Genomic DNA, 5,803 nt, shown 5'->3' with positions numbered 1-5,803 from the left:
ACCACACCGGAGCTCCTGGGTTGGGAGCGGGCCTTGTCCGGCCTCGGCGGCACACCGCAGTGATCCCCAGGGACTCGTCACGATTCTGGGGGGAAACCACCTGGAGCTGGGCACTTTTTTTCCACTACGAGAAAACGAAGAAAAATTCTGCATGGCTCCAGCAGATTTTAATTGCCAGCCCAGCGCCTCCAGGAGCTGGAGGTCCTCGGCCCCCTGCTCAGCAGCGGCTGCTCCGCGGGGACGCCTCCCCAGCACACGTGCTTTCCCACCACATTTCAAAGGGCAGGAGCACGGATGCAGTTTTTCCTCTTCCCAGTCCCCGGGAAGGACGATGTTCTCCCGCGCTCTCGCGACCAGAGCTCGCCCGCCAGGAGCATGACACCTCCACCAGTGCAGGGATGGGCAGGGAGATTTCCAAACTGCCGAGCGGGAGCCTGGGACTTCACATTTGCCTTCTTATTTAGCTTGGAAAACATTACTTCCTCCCAAAGGCATTTTCTTATGTTCAAATGGAATACATACATACATGTATAGTTTTTATGTACCTAAGGGATAAATACATATTTATACAGATACATATATGAGATATATATGTAAATACAAAGGATTTCTATATAAAATAACTTTTTTATATGTAAGGGATATTTATATTTTTGGTCGTCATTTTTTAATGCATTATGTTAGTTGAATCAGTGCTTACAGTGGTCGCCAAATTAAATTTTTGCAGTAAAGGGGGGGAAAAAATCTCAAAACCCAGTTGTTCTGAAACTTGAGACATGCCTTAGTGAAACGAAAATGGTTTTGAACAATAACACTAGGGATTTAGCAAAAACCTGGCTCAAATCCCTTGAGTAATTTAATCCTTCTAATGCAAGCCTAACACAAATGTATGTATTTGTCTTAAAACCTAAGGTGGCCTCTTCAGCCTGAGCTTGGCCACAGCAGTGTGAAAGCCAACCGCAGGACCCGGCCGCGACAGGCCCAGGCTAGCGGCAGGGGCCTACAAAGCACGTAAAACGCGTTCACCGCAGAAGAAACACTTCTTTTCAGTAACACACTCTGCAAATCATATTTTTAGTAAGTAGGATCTTACGATCACGTTAGGATTTTCATGAGGTGTCAAAATATGAAAGCATTACCAATTAATACTGCAAGTTAATCTAACAGGGCAGTTAACGGAATTTCTCCAAGAAAAGCCCATGAATGGAGTACCTCCCAGTCGAAGAGCGCTCACTCCCCGCCTAACCGCGGCAGCCCACGCTCGCAGCGCCCGCGGGCACGGCGCTTCCCCGGGCCGCGGCGGAGGCGGCGCCGGCGCCCGGGCACGGCCCCGACGGCTGCTCCGCGGCCTCGGCTCTCCCCCTCTCCCAGGCGCCGCTGCGCGTTCGGGGTACGGCCACGCGCTTGGAGGTTTGCCGAGAAATGCTAGCGCAAGCGTCCTCGCTGGCCGCCGCGACGCGCCCCGCGCCGGGGACGGGGCCCGAGCCGCCGCGGGCGCCGCTGCCATCGCCCCCGCGTGAGACGGTGACGGAGAGCTGCAGGCGCCTCTGCAGCCGGCGGCGCTGCCGTCCCGACTCTTCCCTGCATCTGACTGTCCCGAGGCACGTTTGGGATGTGCGAGGTGCACAGCCCGCGGCTGACGGCTGCTCTGGAGCAGGCAAATCCAGCTTTCCCTCCTGAAAATGAATGACGTAATCACTTAAGCACAAAAAGACACGGTGAGGTCAGAGTCAGCGGCCGCAAACCTGAACCGCAGCTCTCTCCGGGATGGAAAAGGAAGGAAAGCCGTAATAAAGCTGGGAGCAGCCCACGCGCTCGCGCCCGGCGCACAGCGGGGAAAGCGGAGCGCGACGCGTGCTCGGCGCTGCCGCCCGCTGCCTCTCGGGCGCCCGGGAACCTGCGCCCACCTTCGTACTCTCTCCTCCTCCAGGCTTTTGCCCCGGAAAAAATACGCTTTCCACGTGGTAGTGAGCATACATCAAGATGCCAGTGATCGTTTTACTTACTTTTCCGTCAAAATAATACTACGAGGGGCTGCAACTGCCAGTTGGAAAGCAAGGCTGCTGGTGTGCTTCTCATTCGAACCAGCCTTAACACGGTCGGGAAACAGGGCATGTACACGATCCTTCACGGGGATAAATCAGATCGTCAGGAGATCGCCGTTTTCAGTGATGTTTCACAAGCACCTGACTGACATCCAGCCTGCTCAGGCCTTGCCACTGGGCCGAGCGTCGTCCAAACCTGCATTTTTCCGTATTACAAATATTCTGGCTGGTGTACAAATCTTGTACAAATCTGGAATTAAATCCTGACGGACTGAGCTATAATTATCTCTGATAAAATAAATGTTACACTACGTTCAAATAAACGCGGGGATCTGTTTAAACACTAAAGCCAGCCGGTACCTGTGGGAAACCGAGACGCATGTGTTGGAGTATTTTCCGCGTTTTTGGGGGCGGTATTTGCTCAGCACAGTGCACGGCAGCGTTTTGGGTGCCGCCGAGCCGGCGCCAGCCCCTCGGGAAGAACGGGAGAGCGTTCCCGGGATGTTCTTGCTACTCCTCGTTCTCCCCGCCCCGACGAAAGAGCATCCGACCGCAAGTCGCACGAGCAGCTATTTATGGCCCTGTAATTAAACATCGCTGGAAGTGTGAAGACACAAAAGCGTTGCCATCTGCCGCGCACCGCGGCAGCGTAAACAGAGGCGAAGTGCTGCTACCCTTCCTGTCCTTGGCAGAAAGCCCACGGCGCGGCGGGCCCCTCCGCCCCCGGAGCCGCCCGCCCCGGCCTTCGGCGGCCCCGCGCCCCTCTCGGCGGCCTCGAGCCCTCCTCCCGCAGCGCCGGCGGCTCCTCGGCACGCCCGCGGCAGCCGCGCCCGCGGCCGGGCGCGCCTCGAGCGGCCGCTCCAAGGCTCAGGCGCGGCGTGGGTTAGGTAGGAGCGTACGAACGGAGAAGCAGCAGACGGAGGCCGCCGAGGAGAGCTTCAGGGACCGCCGTGCGCTCCCAAGGAGGACACCCGGGAGGAGCAATTAAAAACGACGAGCCCCGCTCGCCAGGTGAATCACAGGACGGGCGAGGGTGGCGGGGACCTCTGCAGACCACCTAGTCCAACCTCCCCGCTCGGCAGGGTCACCTGGAGCATGTCACCGCGGCGGCGGCGGGACGGGGCCAGGCGCCGCGGGTGGCGGCGGGCGCCTGGGACGCATCGGCTGCCACCGGCGACGGCCCCGGCACAGGGCGCAGAACTACTTGTGCGCAGATGATAAGGACAAAAATAGCGCCCAGGACGCCCGTGACAGCCGAGAACAGGTCCTCCCGGGAGCTGCCAGGCGCCCAGCGAGCCGGGTGCCGGCGAGCCCCGTCCTGCCCTCCCCGGCACCTCCGCGGAGCCGGGAGCGAGCGCGGGTCTGCGCCTCGCCTCCCTCCTCGTCCCCGCGGACGCACCGCCGCGCTTCGCCCCGGTGCTTCGGTTGAAAATAGCTGCGGTGAAGAACGTGCTCTGCCCTGCAACAAGCAGGTGGCACGTCCGAAGAGACTCCGAGGTTTTGGGAGAGAAAAACCCAGTATCGGGTCTGCCCTGGTTATTCCTGGCCCGGGTGAGTGTTTTGGCGGCAGGCACCGAGCCATAGCGAGCGCGTCCGGCGGGCGCTGCCGCCCGGGCGTCCCGCTGCGGAGCCGCCGGGCAGCGCGATGCCCCCCGGGCCGCCCGGCGCCTGCCCTCCGCGCAGCGCGGAAACACAGCGAGGGACGAACGGGACACTGAGAGAGAGGGAAGAGCCCACAGTATTTCCTGAAAAATGAGTTCCGTCAATACACGCAGAGCTAGGATGCAGACTTCAGTCTAAAGACTAAAACCTGAATTCAACTACATAAGTTTTCCAGTGACAGAAATCCCTTTGCAGCTTCAGGCTCTATCGTTTGGATTAGAGCTCCCCGCAGTGGGTGGCAGCGGGATATTCCCACCGCAGACCCCTCGGAGCTCGCAGGGTTGCGATACCCTGGAGCAGTTCTGCATCCCTGGCAGCCAGGGGTGGACGGCAGCCTTCAGAACTCAGGGCAAGTGGTCTGGACGCATCGCACGCCTGCCACACCACCTCTGTGCAAACACTTCTGTGCAAAGCAGCAGAGCATTGCACACCTGCAAGGCCACCTCTGTGCAAACACATCTGTGCAAAGTAAAAGAGCATTGCACACCTGCAAGGCCACCTCTGTGCAAACACGTCTGTGCAAAGCAGGAAAGCGTCATACACCTGCATGGCCACCTCTGTGCAAACATGTCTGTGCAAAGCAGGAAAGCATCACACACCTGAAAGGCCACCTCTGTGCAAATGTCTGTGCAAAGCAGCAGAGCACTGCACACCTGCAAGGCCACCTCTGTGCAAACACATCTCTGCAAAGCTGCAGAGCATCACACACCTGCCACACCACATCTGTGCAAACACGCCTGTGCAAAGCAGGAAAGCATCGCACACCTACAAGGCCACCTCTGTGCCAACGTGTCTGTGCAAAGCAGCAGAGCATCGTGCACCTGCAAGGCCACCTCTGTGCAAATGCATCTGTACAAAGCCACAGAGCATTGCATGTTCGCAAGGCCACCTCTGTGCAAACACGCCTGTGCAAAGCAGCAGAGCATTGCACGTCTGCAAGGCCACCTCTGTTCAAACACTTCTGTGCAAAGCAGCAGAGCAGCAACACGGACCCGTGGCCATCTAGCACCCCTCAAAGGCAGCTCGAGGGCTGCTTCAGCTGACCATCTTTTCCATGCCTCCACTGTGAGACTCATAAAATGCAGGGGAAAAAATTGTCTTAAGGTCCTTCTTGCAAACAAGAGTGGAAAAATCCACTTCAGGTGGCACCAGGACTGTCAGCAAACACTTGCCAGGCCAAATCCAGAGCTGTTGCCATGGAAACGTGGCATTTCGAATGTACAGAGGAAGCTCATATTCACATGAAATATCAGTCAAGTAAATGGCAAAAGGAAAATGTCTTTTGGAATCAAGTTGTTTCGTATTACAAGTCCAATTACCTGGTGCTGGGTGAATAATGCAGCACCATGCGCTGCGCCCGCAGCTGGGGCAGGAGCTCGCCCGGGCCCAGCGCGCGCCTCGGCCGTGATTAGTCACTGTACATCGGAACAAATTAATGAGCTTCCTGCCAGCCTCAAAACATGTTTCTTTCTTGAAAACAGGTGCAGAGAAAGAGAAATGCAGGCATCAGAAACATGCTGCCGAGCCATATGCTAATTCTGCAGCACGACGCACGCGGTTTCGCATCCATCAAAATGCACCGTATCCTGCTCATTAAATACTTTTGGTGAACTGCAAGCTGAAGAGAGGAGAAAGTGTTCACTTATAGCATCTGAGGACTGGCTGCAAATGCGTTCAAGAAAAATGTGATCTGTTCACAAACTTAAAGGTGAATTTTACCGAAACAGTCGCGACAAGACACAGTAGCAGGGAATAAAGTTATTGCCCATGTCAGCTTGGAGCAGCAGCACTGGGTACCAAGAGTCGAACCACGATTGACTTATTCAGGAGTCCCCCAGAAAGGGTAAACAGAGCAGCGTGAACAATTTGTCTGATGTCGAATTTACATTACGGTAGGGGCTAATGACAGGGCCGGACCTGTGCCCGCTTAGGCTGCTGCTCCAGATCAGTTTTGCCCTAGCAAACTTGGAATCGGCCTCGCTGCCCCCCGCAGCGGCACCTCGCCCCGGCGCTCGCTCCGTCTCGGGCGGCTGGCCGGCTGCTCGCACCGGCGCGAGGTACCCGCTGTGCCCAGGGGGCTTAGCTTAGCCTCCGGG

At 57.0% G+C, this 5,803-nt stretch overlaps 1 long non-coding RNA gene across 1 annotated transcript; it reads left to right on the top strand.

The window, feature by feature from the left end:
- The first annotated feature begins 2,870 nt into the window (after positions 1-2,870).
- LOC134142337 (uncharacterized) lies at positions 2,871-5,507 on the top strand. Its single transcript, XR_009958836.1, has 2 exons — positions 2,871-3,056; positions 5,189-5,507. It is a non-coding gene; the product is annotated as an uncharacterized LOC134142337 (long non-coding RNA).
- Positions 5,508-5,803: the final 296 nt, after the last annotated feature.

This window comes from Rhea pennata, chromosome 6 (assembly GCF_028389875.1).
Source record: "Rhea pennata isolate bPtePen1 chromosome 6, bPtePen1.pri, whole genome shotgun sequence".
NCBI classification, from domain to species: Eukaryota; Metazoa; Chordata; class Aves; order Rheiformes; family Rheidae; genus Rhea; species Rhea pennata.
The sequence above is the reverse complement of the archived record's forward strand: the minus strand, read 5'-3'. Positions and strand labels throughout refer to the sequence as shown.